We start from the raw sequence: 14,278 nt of genomic DNA, 5'->3' as shown, positions 1-14,278 counted from the left end.
CTCGGTTCACTGCAACCCTTGCCTCCCAGGGTCAAGCGATTCTCCTGCCTCAGCCTCCTGAGTAGCTGGGATTACAGGTGCGCACCACCACACCCAGCTACTTTTTCTATTTTTAGTAGAGACGGGGTTTCATCATGTTGGTCAGGCTGGTTGTGAACTCCTGCCCTCGTGATCTGCTTGCCTCAGCCTCCCAAAGTGCTGGGATTACAGGCATGAGCCACCGCACCCGGCCTTATTTCCATGTTTTGGCTGAATAATCCTGGTGAGAACATGTGTGTACAAGATACCTGTTTGAGTACCCGCTTTAATTCTTTTGATGATACACCCAGAAGTAGAATTGCCGGGTCATACGGTAATTCTATGATAAACTTTTTTTCTTTTAGACGGAGTCTAGCTCTGTCACCCAGGCTGTAGTGCAGTAGCACAATCTCAGCTCACTGCAACCTCTGCCTCCTGGGTTCAAGCGATTCTCCTGCCTCAGCCTCCTGAGTAGCTGGGATTACAGGTGCCGCGCCACCACACTCAGCTAATTTTTGTATTTTTGGTAGAGACGAGGTTTCACCATGTTGGTCAGGCTGGTCTCAAACTCCTGACCTCGTGATTTCCCCACCTAGGCCTCCCAAAGTGCTGGGATTACAGGCGTGAGGCACCACACCCAGCCCCATACACTTTCATATCATTAGAATCCAGCACAAGACCAGACATAGGTTCATTCATATCACATCCCCTTTCTATTCTCAAACGAACTGCTACACATAAGCGGAATCAGTTTTTAGTTCTCCTAAATCTAAAATTACAAAAGGACTTGATATCAAAGAATTCCAAATCAGTCTTTATCAATGACTATTCCAAATCCATCTGCAATCAATAGTGCAATAACTAAGGCTCCATGGAATCCTATGGTATCAATCCCAGCAATTAGGCCAATATAAGAAGCCCTGCAAAGCTATCAGAAACATTTGTGATCAATATTCCATCATAACACCGTAACATTGCTTGACGGGGCAATTTCTCAGTTGCTAATTTGTTAGAAAACTATCATAAATTCACGTTCATACCTGTAACCTTAAAACTTGCTCCTATAAATATTGCTGTCTCAATTGAGAAGCTAGGTGACTTGTCAGAGTAGTTCAACTGGTGCTAGTATTATGAAAACAGAAAAGCCTTCGGATTTTCATTTCCCTGAATTCACAATTATGCTTCTACCCAGGGCAGAGCCTTTATTTTAAAACTAGAGCGTCATGCTAATTCAAATGCTAATCAGGTATCCAGCACCATCAACTCCATAGCAAAGAATATGTCTCTATACTTGCAAATAATTACAAATGTCCATGATATTATCATTCCTACTTTCCTTCTGTAGCTTTCACAGGGTCAAGCTTGGATGCATTCTGCTTCACCCAATTCAACAGCTTTCCCAAGTCCCCTCAGGTGGTAATGCCCTCACTCAGGCCACCAAGGGAATGGGGTCTGAAGCTGAGCAGTTTACCTACCACCAAGGCAGAATGCTTCACCCACTGCCCTTTCAGAATAAAATGATGGCCACAGACACCATCACTAAGTCTTGAAAAAGACTAAACTTGTTGAGCTAACAGCTCTAAAGCAGACCGCAGTATGGTGGAAAACGGCCCCCAGAGACATTGGCTCCTAACCTCTGGAGCCTGTGAATGTTACCTTATAATGAAAATGGTCTTTGAAGATGTTATAAAAGTTTTTGAGATAAAAGAGATTATCCTAGATTATCTGGGTAAGCCTTAAATGCCACCCAAATGACTTTATAAGAGGCAGAGGGAGATTTGACACCTCACAAAGAACAAAAGGTGAAGCAGACTGGAGTGATGTGGCCACAGGTGAAGGAATGCTGCAGCCACCAGAGGCTGGAAGAAGCAAAGAGCAGCTTCCCTCCACAGCCCTGCCAATGCCTTGATTTTGGCCCAGTGAAACTGATACTGAACTTCTGGCCTCGAGAACTGAGAGAGAATACACTTCTGGCTTGTTGTTGTTGTTGTTGGTGTTTTGACACGGAGTCTCACTGTGTTGCCTAGGCTGGAGGCAGAGGTGCGATCTCAGCTCACCGTAACCGCCACCTCCCGGGTTCCAGCAATTTCTTCTGCCTCAGCCTTCTGAGTAGATGGGATTATAGGCACCTGCTGCCACGCCCAGCCGATTTTTGTATTTTTAGTAGAGATGGGGTTTCGCCATGTTGGCCAGGATGGTCTCGAACTCCTGACCTCAAGTGATCTGCCCACCTTGGCCTCCCAAAGTGCTGGGATTACAGGTGTGAGCCACGGCGCTCAGCCCATTTCTGTTGTTTTAAGCCACTAAGTTTATGGAATTTGTTACAGCGACCACAGGAAACTAACAGAGATTACGAAAAACTAAACCAAAGTAGAAATGCTTTACAGTTACCACGCTCCAAAAATATATAAAATTCCAACATGCCACAGGAAAAAAGATTTTAAACAACTTCAAAAACAGTGTATTTAAAACAAGTTTTTAAAGACTGGGCAACAAAGTGAGACCCTCATCTCCACCAAAAAAAAACAAAAACAAAAAGGTAGCCAGCTGTGCTGGTGCGCAACTTCAGTCCCTGCTACTCAGGAGGCTGAAGGATCATGGGAGTCCAGAAAGTAGAGGCTGCAGTGAGCTATGATCATGCCACTGCACTCCAGCCTGGGTGACAGAGTGAGACTTCACCTTTAAAAATGTAAATAAATAAAAAGTTTAAATCATACAGTATCCTTCAACTGAAGGTATAAAATACAGCTACTGAGTTATATGGATTTTGAAAATAGAGCTAGCCTCTTAATTATGCCTCTGATTACTCACACACTGTGCTAGGCCAGATAACCATGATCTTCCTGAAAAGCATTATGATTGAACAGTTTTCTATTTATATTAAAACTTACAATAAAAACTGAAACTATTAGAATTTCTCCTTGAGCAAAACATTTTAAGCAGCAAACTACCCACCACTGGTAAGTTTATGATCAGACATGCACAATTCTTAAACTTACTTATTTGGCTACTAATCTACAACCAGACACGTAAGAAACTCCTTATTGCCTTATCACAGAAAATATTGCTTCATTCTTACGTATCACATTCAATATGTATTTACGATGAGGGATTTCATGTAAGAAAGACTCCATGTCTTCATCTCAGTAGATAGTTTAAAACAAAGGTTTTCACTGATGGGGTTGTTGAGGGAAGTCCTCAAAAAAACTTCCAGAAGAAAACAAAAATGCCGGATTCCCCATCTCTCCACATTAGATCCATCTGCTTACCTAGCAGTGCCTAAAAATAAAATCAAGGATGCTTTCTTTGTTACAGTTTTGTCTAGGACCCAAACAGCCATTCACGTTTCCAGAAACAGATGCCACCTAGTGTCAAACGTCTGTAAGTACGGCCTGTACAGGTCACAGTTTCTGTCAGAAGTTACAAGAAATACATCAAAGATTTTTACTGGGCAAGGACAAGTGTTAGGAAAAACTTCCAAAAGGTGGTTCTTGGGCTGGACGTTACAGGCTGCTTTGAGTTTGCCGGCTGGTGGGCTTTGCAGAGGCAGCCCGCACAGGGATTAAGGATGTGGCTCTGCAGTCAAAGCACCTGTCCCACCCTAGCTTCATCCTTACCCCAGCAGCCTGAGGTTAAAAGTTATTTAACCTCACCGACGCCCCATCAGTACAATGAAAAGAGGGCCTCCCTGCTAGGTTTGGCACAAGATTTAAAAGAGCACAAACTGCTAACAAATTAAGGTCTCCCCTTGCAAGTAACTAAGGCAAAAGCAAAGCAGGCCAGAAACATTCTATACAAAACTTGAATCAAGTAGAAATTTCCCTTCCATTCCTCCCCACCATAAGTCACACATGGGGGGAAAAAAAAAAAAAAAAAAACCTCATCACCTCACCTATTTAAAAAAGAACAAATGTGCAAAAGAATAATTATGACACAAGGCTGAGCACCAGTTCTGCTTTCCCTACAGTTCCCAAAGAGAAGGAACTTAACTTCTGGCAACAACACGCATGATTAAAAATCATGCCAAGCTACACCTCCCATCGTAAACATTCAGAGGGATGACAGACTGGACTACAGACTTTCTTACAACACAGTTTAGTTTGTGATGTAGCTGGTCAAACAGATTATTTTCACACCCTATAAAAGAAGATACACACATCAGAGTTCTTTAACACACATTCAATACTATCATTCCCATTTTACAAATGAGAACAAAACTTAGAGAATTAGGAAAAAAAGAAAAAATGAAGCCAAGTCCAGATTGAGAGACTGTGTACTCTTAATATCACACAAAAAACCAACACAGGCCGGGCACGGTGGCTCACACCTGTAATCCCAGCACTTTGAGAGGTTGAGGCAGACAGATCAGAAGGTCAAGAGTTCGAGACCAGCCTCACCAACATAGTGAAACCCCATCTCTACTAAAAATACAAAAGTTAGCCAGGCATGGTGGCGCTTGCCTGTAGTCCCAGCTACTCGGGAGGCTGAGGCAGGAGAACTGCTTGAACCCAGGGGGCAGAGGTTGTGTAGAACCAAGATCGACCCACTGCACTCCAGCTTGGGCAACAGAGCGAGACTCCATCTCAAAAAAAAAAAAAAAAAAGGCAACACAATAATGACCCAAATTATTTATTTTTTTAGACGCTGTCTCATTCTGTCGCCCAGGCTGGAGTGCAGTGGCACGATCTCTGCTCACTGCAACCTCCGCCTCCCGGGTTTAAGGAATTCTCTGTCTCAGACTCCCGAGTAGCTGGAATTACAGGTGCCCACCATCATGCCCAGCTAATTTTTGTATTTTTAGTAGAGACAGGGTTTTACCATGTTGGCCAGGTTGGTCTTGAACTCCTGACCACACGATTCACCCGCCTCGGCCTCCCAAAGGGCTGGGATTACAGGCGTGAGTCACCACGCCTGGCCCCAAACAAATTTTTAAACACACTTTGCCCAGGCCAGGCACGGTGGTTCACACCAGTAATCTCAGCACTTCGGGAGGCCAAGGTGGGTGAATCACGTGGTCAGTTCAAGACCAGGCTGGCCAAAATGGTGAAACCCTGTCTCTACTAAAGATAGAAAAGTTAGTTGGGTGTGGTGGTGCGTGGCTGTAATCCCAGCCACTCGGGAGGCTGAGGCAGGAGAATTGCATGAACTGGGATCTGGGAGATAGAGGCTGCAGTGAGTTGAGATCACACCACTGCACTCCAGCCTGGGCAACAGAGCGACACTCTGTCTCAAAAAAACAAAAACAAACAAACAAAAAAACACTTTGCCCCCATATTTGAGGAGTAAAACTCTAGCACAAAATAGACAAGGTTCCTGACTGCGTAGAGATCACAGCATACTGTGGGAAGAGACATAAATATGTGATTATCAATCTGGTGCAAGCTGTAAGAAAAACAGGATGCTAGGAGAGAGACTAATATGAGAATGGACTTGAGATGGGATGATCAAGAAAAAATAAATCAAAATTATAAATATAAAAATGAGGCCAGACATGGCAGCTCATCGTATAATCCCAGCACTTTGGGAGGCCAAGGCGGGAGGACTGCTTGAGCCCAGGAGATTGAGGCTGCAGTGAGCTGGGATTATGTCACTGCTCTCCAGCATGGGAGGCTACAAGACCCAGTCTCAAAAAGAAACAAACAAAAAACACCTTTTTTGGGTCAAAACCCCTCCTGGTACATACTTATATGCACCAAACAAATATTTCCTCTAAACCCTCCAGGACCCTGAATGACGTCTGGTTTTGTTTCCTTTCCAAGGGGGAGAGAGAAGGAGGGGTTTCCTATGGTGCCACTGGCCCACTGGCTGAAGGATCAAGCCACCTTTTACTTCTCAGTGAGGAAAACTCCAGCTTCCTAAAATCAGATTGGTTTTCTTACTAAAAATATCTATTTCTCCATATGATGCAACATAAGCATTTCCTCAAAAATAAAAATACCCCTCAGAGATCATTAAAATGTATCAGATATTTCAACCCTGTTACACAAATCAGACAGGCAAATAATTCATCCGGCCGACCTAGAATCCACTCAGTTCAACAAATTTATGAAGAACCTCCCAGAGCCACCAGGCACTGTTCGTGGTGCTGGAATACTAGTCATTTTCAGGGAACACTAGAGGGCGCGGGAGAGCGTCTACTTTCAGGAAAATCAGTCAGGGCTACTACGTGAGTCAGGGACGAAAACCAAAGGGATGCATGTGGGGAAAACAAAGTTACCTGAGTACAGGGTAGAAAAGTACAGAATACGAAACAGAATGACCCTTCACTGAAGGGGCCTTTTGCGTAAGGCTTGAGAGGCAAGCCCAGTGCCTTTAGAGATCTGCTGATCAGGCATTCCTGTAAAGGTGGCACAAGGTAGAAACACAGGTGTCAGAACACACGCATTCGGTTTCTACTCGTTCTGGTAACATGCAGGACTCGGGATTCGCTAGCTCAGCAACCCTATCAGGTGAGACAAGTATTAGCACTACAACAAGGAAGTTAAAGCTCAGAAACAAATTGCTTTCCTAAACTCAAAGTGCTACTAAGTCATAAGGCTAGGTCTAAAACCATCTTTTAAACTGTAGCCTGGGGTTTACTCCAGTGCTTGAGCCACGTGTACCACCTAGAGGTTTATCACCAGCAAATGATCCCTGGATCTAGGTACTATTTTCTTCAGTGTGCTATTAAAACAGACAAACTAAGACAGCTTACAGAGGTGCAACCGGCATTGCAGGAGCCATACAGGCCCCCAATCAAGCTTTGGGCGGGGGCACTGATACCCTAGTCTCTCAATTCTAAAATTCAACTGATTATCTCATAATGACATTTCAAAAAAAGGAGGTAAAACTACAAGAAACAAGCATATGAACTAAGTAAGGTAATTAGAGAGATGTCAAAATATGATTAAAATCATTCTTAAGAGAAAATAGGATGGCATTGAAGTGTAAAAGATAAAGTATTAACATAATTTTGGATTGGAAGTGACCTGAGAGGTTTAGTCGTTTTGTAGACGGAGACTAGGCCCTATCAATGACTTATACAAACAGTGACAGAGCAGAGAATGGTATTGATTCTTATTCCACGGTCCTTCAACTATTCCTAAAATTATACTTCTATACAGCAGTCATCATTTGACATACAGCCCTAAGAAGACGGCCCGGTGTTTAAGTCTGTCTCATTCGGAGACCAGGTAGTCCCAAACCAACCCCATCCACACACATAATGGACCGTCTCCTGCATTTACTTAACATGCAGTATTATAGCCAACAGGGTGATGGAGTGGAGGGAGGACACGTGGTCCCTGTCCTTAAAAGTGTGCGGAAGATTCCATTAGAGTGTTCCAGGGCTGACACAGTCGGGGAACTCCTGCCCACGGAGAAGGATTTTGCCAATGGAGAGAAAGTAAAGCTCATACATGGTACACAGAAACACGAAATAATGGGACCACGGCGATTTATCTGAAAGGATTTTCTCTGTAAGCCATGGGAAGGGCATTCCTGTGGACAGGGAGCTGCTTAGATGCCACACACACAAATCTCTTTGTCACACAACCTCGCCACGAACCCAGGCCCTATAAACCCACAAACTGATACTCAGGTAAAGGAAAACCAGATTCAACCCCCCTTTTAAACAACCCAAGAGAAAAATCACGAAACAACATCCCCCACCCACCAAACTCCCTGCTGAAAGACACGCAGACACCGGGACACTCCTTCACACGCGTCTCTCCCTCTCAAGAGTCCGCTACCCTCCATCCACATTCCCCAGTACTGCCCCCTGGCATTCGCTGTGAGAATGAAAAGTTCAGCGCATGAGCAATTCAGGGTGTTTGGGACGGCAGATGAAAATACAGGCGCGAGAGCACCTGGAAATGATCATGGATAAAGAATCAAGCCCTACCTTACTCTCTTATTGAAGAAGTATCTACCATATTCCCTTCACTCTCCAGCTCAGTTTTTAAGATATAATGATGTTTGTAAATAACATTAAAGTAGATTTACTTTGAGAAACTAATACAAACTATTAAGCTTGACAACTTGGAGATTAATAAATTAACCCATTCATTAAGTGTCTATGAGCATCTACTCTGTACCTGCCCGTGGGCGGATGAGATAACACTAGACTCAAAAGCTCACAAGAAACCACCCCAACGGCTGTGTGTGTGAAGGTTTCACCAGGAGGCAACATTCTCACGGGGCCTTTCTGAAGGACGAATGTGCACAAGGTGGAGAAAAGGGGTGGAGGGATGCCAGGCAGGGCACGGCCTACAGGGACCACGCATGGGAAGCTACTGGAGACAGAGCTTGGGAGAGGGACCAGAATGTAGAATGTTTAGAGATTACAAAGTGAAAAATGGGCTGGAGTTCCCACACATGCCGGGATTAGAGCGTTTGTGGACTCTAACCTCGGAATATAAGGCGCTCCAAGAGGGACAGGGCCACACCTCTGATTCAAATTGCTAAACCTTCAGATACACAATAAATCTATATCTACAGCAAGCAGCAATTTATGTATTTCAACATGCACAATTTATCTGTGATTATTTCAGGCAAAAGTGGTTTCCTCCTCCCTTTTCAAAATATTTGTTTTTACTACTAATTAACAGTATTCTCAATATTAACGTGTTCTCAATATTAAAGACTAAGGGAAAAAACTTATAGCTGGCAACTGCTTCCTCTGAAGACCCTACACAGCAGAGTTCAGACCTATATGGCCATCCTCGACTCCACTTTATATCAAACTGGTTTAAATCGAAAAAGGGCCACATCACAAAGAATCACAGTCAAATTAATTCATCAGCCCTCTATTCTAAGGAAAACTACCCTCACTCCAGATAAATTTCATTTGACAAATACTTAAAAATTAATTCCTAAAGTTCCACCGCTTAATAGATCCTAAGTTACTGCACCAGACCCGGGTTAATAAACCCAAATAGACTGAACTTCTCAGCACCCAACTTGTTTCTATCTTAATCCAGCAAGTTGCATCGAGCTGTCATTGTGAAAACCTGCCTGTTCCTCCTTCCAAGGCGGAGGTGACAACGGTGCACATCATCCGCGGATACGTGGAAGGACAGACACACACCAGGGAACCAAGGGAGAGCGGATACAGCACAAAGGGGAGGCAGCGGCCGTGGGGCGCCGGGCCACGGCCAGAAGCGCCGTCGGGGAGGAGGGTGGGCTGCAGGACGAGCTCGGGAGGGCTCCGAAATGCGCTTGGGCCAAAACAAAAACAAAAAGTTCAGCGCCGACAGTGGGAGCAGATTGGGCGAGACGGTTCACGGCTGCCCATTGGAGAAAAGGGAAAACAGAGTCCCCCAATCGCGAGCGACGGGGCTGCTCCCCTCGTGCGGCCGCGGGCCCGGCCCCGACGCTGCCCGGCGGCCGCTACCGCTCCCTTCCGGCCGCGGCCACCACTGCAGGCCCCGCGCCGGCCCCGCACCGGCCTGGCCGCAGCCCCGCCCCCCGCGCCCAGCCGCTTGCGCCCGGCCCCTGCCCCACCCGCCTTGGCCCCGGCGGCCCTGCGACCGGCCCCGGCCCGCGGTCCCCCACGTCCCCGCCCGCCCCGTCGCCAAGGCCGCCCCCAGCACACCCTCGCCGGCGCCCGCCCCTCCCCCGACTCACCGCCCGCGCCGCCCCGCTCCTTCTCGGGGCGCGTCCGAGGCCCTGCTGCCCGGCCGCTGCGATGCGGGGCCGCGCCGCCGGGCCCCACGTCCCAGTCCCCCCAGAAAATTAATCACCAAAAATAATTCCAGAGAAAAATGGAGAGTAAAATCCAAGATGGCGGCGCGGACCGCAGCACCGCCTGCTCCCTCCGCTGACGGGAAAAATGAGTCCCCACGGCGGCCAAGCCCCCCGCCCCCAACCGGTCGCCGCCGCCGCCGCGCCCCCCGCGCCCCCGGCCTCGATTCGCCGCACCTCCGGCGCCGGCTCCCGCGCCCCGCCACCCGGGGTCTCACCTCCGCCTCGCGCACGGCCTCCCGTACGAAAAGCGTCCGCCGGGTTCAGGACTTCGCGTCCCACGTCCGTGCGCCGCGCGGTGCCGCCTCCGGTCCCCGGGCGTCCTCACCTCATCGCCCCGCAGCCCCGCCGCCCGCACCGCCGCCGCGCCGCCGCCCCCGGTGAGCCGCCCGAACCCCGCCCGGGCACGGTGGAAGGATACGAAAAGGAGGCCGCGGCCTCGACGGCGGAGGGACACCGTGCCGCGCGAGCGCCACAGTGTGCGCGCGCCTCCCGCCGGGCCCAGCCGCCGCGGCACTTCCACGGAGCTCTGTGCGGGACGCGGGCACGCGCGGGGAGCGAGTTCCGCGCCGGGCGCTCCCGACGGCGGAGGGACAAAGGGCGATTCAGAGCTGGCCGTCGCCTCCCCTCGTGGCGGAGGGATCCGCGGCCGGCCTGGCGGCGGCTGGTATCCCTCCGCCGTCGCTGCCCTTTAAATCGCGGCTGAGGCGGCGTCGCCCGCGCCCCACGGGCGCCACCTTAGGGTCCCCTGCCGCCTTTACGCGACTGCGTTCCGGTCCCGGTTCCCGCGGGGCCCCGGTGGCTCTCTCGGGCCCTGGGTTGTTGCACACCTGCCCCTTCCAGGGATGGCTCTGGAGCCAGCCTCTCGGGCTGCAGACCTGGGGAAGGGGACCCCCTTTGCCCGCCGCGCCTCCCGGTTGCGCCGAGGGAATTGGCCCCAGGCAGGCGAGCTTCTTTGTTGTGGGAATGGGGGTCACTGGCAGCAGATGCACCCTAAGACCATGTGGGCAGGCTGAGCGTTCCTGCGCGGAGCATGCGAGGGAGGAGGAGAGCGGGCGCGCCTCGGCCTGGCCCCCCGCTGGCCCCGCCGCCCCCAACACCCATTGCGCCCCGCGCCACGCTCCGCCCCACTCCGGGTGTGCCCTACGCGCTGGCCGTGCGACCCCTCCTCGGGGAGCCCGGGCTGGCGGGGAGATCCTGACGGGCCGGGCCCCCTGCGAGCGGGGGAGCTGCGAAGCTTGCCTGGACATCGATCTTGCAGTTCAGACAACAGAACAACGACGAGCGCACGCCCGACCCCTGCGGGGCTGCCCAGGGCCTCCGCGCATCCTCCCTCTCACGCCTCAGGACAACCCCCGGAGGTGGGAACCATGTGGGTCCTACTTTATACCTAGGGAAACTGAGGCACGGGGAGTTCCGTGACCTCTGTGACAAGTAGTCAGGGCTTGAGCCAGAGCCCTCATCCAGCATTCGGGTGAAAAATGCAGAATAAATCAGGAGGCGGGTGCGGAGGACCTCCAAGAAGTTGAGGTTGGCATAGGCGTGCAGATGCCCGGAACTTGGTGCCGGCAGGTAACCCGAGGAAGCGCAGACCTGGAGGGTGAATTTGAGCGTGTTGGTAAAAGGGGGTGGCTAGGACTTGTATGGACAGTGGGACCAGTCAGTGTCAAGGCCCTGGGAGGGGAGAGAGGCTGCCCTTGCCATAGAGAGGAGGCGGGCAGGGCGGCAGGGCAGGCAGCTCAGTCAGATGCCCGGAAGAGCCGCAGTCTGCCTTAGTTTTCCCCTGCGGCTCCAGGGCCATCATCCTCCACGAAGGATGATGAATGGAGGCCGTGGACGACCACCTAACACAAGGACTGGGCTAAGTCCAACTAACACTGACGCAAGCGCCTCCCTTATTTGCCCTTATCCTCGACCTCGACTTTGGCTGGTAAACATGATGCTCCTTACGGCCTTCCACAGAGGGAAACTGAGGCACGGTGACTCGCTGGGGGCACATGGCTGATGGAGGCGGAAGCAGGTCTCATCTTCAAAACAGAGCTCCTCCCACTGCCCTCACCTGCACCATCAGCAGCTTCCTCCCTCTGGAGGCCGACTCAGGGTTGGGCGGTGGGCGCCTCTCCTGTCTGCCCTTTCACTAAAAGCAGCGTCATCTGTGGCAGCAGAATCCACTCTGCCACGTTCGTCTTTGCAGACGCAGCTAGCAAGTGATTGCTTTGGTGTTCTTGGTTTCTGGTTTATCAGAAACTTTCCAAGATTTTCATAGTGCCTGGCTCCAAATACTCAGCTTGCACCCCAGAAACACCGAGACTGCCTTTGCCACGCCCACCACCGAATGCCCACGGGAGGCGAGCTCACTGAGGAAACACCATCTGGCTCTAAGTCTACCTCGGTCTCAGGCCCCCAAGTCCAGCTATGCCTGAGCAGCCCTCCAGAGTCCCCAAAACCGATGTCCTCCCCACTCCCACCTTTCCAGAGCCCACCCCAGCATAGAGGTGTCTCCACATGCCCTTCAGGGTGAATGTCAAATCCTGAGTCCTCTGAAGCCCCCATACTCCCAAGATGCAGGCACTTCCTTGTATTCACTGCCCGATGCCAAGTCAAGTGTTCTGGGCACCTTGCAAGGCTGGGCCCACAGCCTGGCAGGGACACAGATGAGCAAACCCAAGCCCAGCCTGCTCCCAGGCACCCAGTTCTGTGTCCATTCTTCCCTCAATCCCCCTACGTTGCCAGCTGCTCTTCCAGCCTCAGCTGAGAGGCCCAGGGTAGGCCAGGGCTCCTGGCAGAGCTGAGTTGGGGTTCAGGACCTTGGTGGAGCCGTGCAGGGGGCTTGAGGCCTTCGGGGGTCCCCGCTCAGGGAAGCCAGGGCTAAGCTGGGCTGAGAGCACAGCCCAGGAGAGCCCTCCCTAGGGAGACTCCCACAGGAGAGGCCAGTTGGAGGCTCCTCCTGCCAGCTGGCAGGGGAGGGAGAGCAGGAAGTAGGCGGCCAGGCACCTGCCCAGTCCCTGTGTGACAGGAGCTTTTGGTATTTACACTGGGAGACCTCTAGACACCCCAAAGTGGAAGAGCTGAGCCACAGAGGCTGGGGGGCCTCCCCAGCCTGGCCGGACCGAAAGGGATTAACAGCTCTAAAGAAAGACCGAGTCAGCGGAAGGGGCCTGGCTGGCCCCGGAAGCACCGTGAGGCTGGCCAGGAGTGCCAGCCTAGCCCGGAGCTGGCCTGGGAATGGCACACTTGCCAGGGCACTGACTGAGGCCATGAAGTCTATTTTGGTCTCCCTAGCAGGGCTGGCTCTGGTGTGTCCAGGGGCACTCCAGCCTAGTGCTACCCACCCTGCTATGCTCTCTCACTCCCTTTCCTCGAGTGCCAGGTTCACCCAGTGACAGGATGGCAGGGATTCACTTGCTTTGATCCTGTGCCTACTAGGATGGCCCACAGGTCACGTTGACCCCACAATTCCAGGTTGGAGGCAGGTTGCTTCTCATTGTAAAGTGATGTGTTGTCTTCTGTGCTCCGCAAATGCGTCTGCCCCGGGTCCCCACCCCACCCCGAAGCTAGGACTACTCTGATGGGAGCAGGTGTCTGAAACCAGAGGCAGAGTGGGGCGTACCCAGCTATCCCAGTGGCCCCTCTGGGCGGCTGGCGGGTTTCCTGGTCACATTGCTGAGCACCACTACCCCCGGCACCATTCTTGCCTTCCACCTGCCCCTCCACTGCCACTGTCCTTGAATAGAAGAAACAGCCACTAAAGCTGGGCGTGGTGGCTCATGCCTGTAATCCCAGCACTTTGGGATGCCAAGGCAGGCATATCTCCTGAGCTCAGGAGTTTGAGACCAACCTGGCCGACATGGTGAAACCCGTCTCTACTAAAAATACAAAAATTAACTGGATGTGGTGGCACACGCCTGTAATCCCAGCTACTCAGGGGGCTGAGGCAGGAAAATGGCTTGAACCTGGAAGGTGGAAGTTGCCGTGAGCCGAGATCATGCCACTACACTCCAGCCTGGGCGACAGAGTGAGACTCTGTCTCAAAAAAAAAAAAAGAAAAAGAAACAGCCACTGAAAGGTCAAGTGACACACCCGAGACCCCTGGTCAACAGCAGCAAGACTTGACAGCAGCTGCCAACAGAGGTTGGCATGAGTCTGACCTGGGTTTGAATCCCAGCTCTGCAGTTTGCCAGTCATGGAATTTGGGGCAAGTGATGTAGCCTGTCAGCCCACCATTCCCTCACCTGTGAAAAGGTCCATTCCTTGGACCGGCCTTAGTAAGTTCCTCTGTAGCTTTACAATTGTTTATGTGTTTCAGATGCTCAAATTCTCTCTCCAGCCTGGACTTCTCTGAACTTCAGACACCACCATTTCGATGCTTAATAGGCATTTCAGATATAACATGGCTAAACCGGGGGACACACACGAAAGTAAAACCCCCTCCTACCACACCCTTCCACCTCTCAAACAGGTACCCTTCCACCACTCAAGTCTAGGACATAGTTTTCTCCCCTCCCCTCCCCTCCCCTCCCCTCCCCTCCCCTCCCCT

The 14,278-nt window shown here is 51.1% G+C and overlaps 1 protein-coding gene across 3 annotated transcripts in view; it reads right to left on the bottom strand.

Moving 5' to 3' along the window:
- The window catches only part of KMT5B (lysine methyltransferase 5B), a 59,219-nt gene extending 48,837 nt beyond the window's left edge, over positions 1-10,382 (bottom strand). The window contains exon 1 of one of the 3 annotated variants that reach the window (XM_025356830.1): positions 9,960-10,382. The gene's annotated coding sequence lies outside the window, so the exon portion shown is untranslated. Of the gene's footprint in view, positions 1-9,624; positions 9,899-9,959 lie in introns of those variants that run through there. The other 2 variants (XM_025356831.1, XM_025356829.1) reach the window with 2 other exon arrangements.
- Between the last annotated feature and the right edge of the window lie 3,896 nt (positions 10,383-14,278).

Source organism: Theropithecus gelada, chromosome 14 (genome assembly GCF_003255815.1).
Source record: "Theropithecus gelada isolate Dixy chromosome 14, Tgel_1.0, whole genome shotgun sequence".
Classification (NCBI taxonomy): Eukaryota; Metazoa; Chordata; class Mammalia; order Primates; family Cercopithecidae; genus Theropithecus; species Theropithecus gelada.
This window is presented reverse-complemented; position numbering and strand designations above follow the sequence as displayed.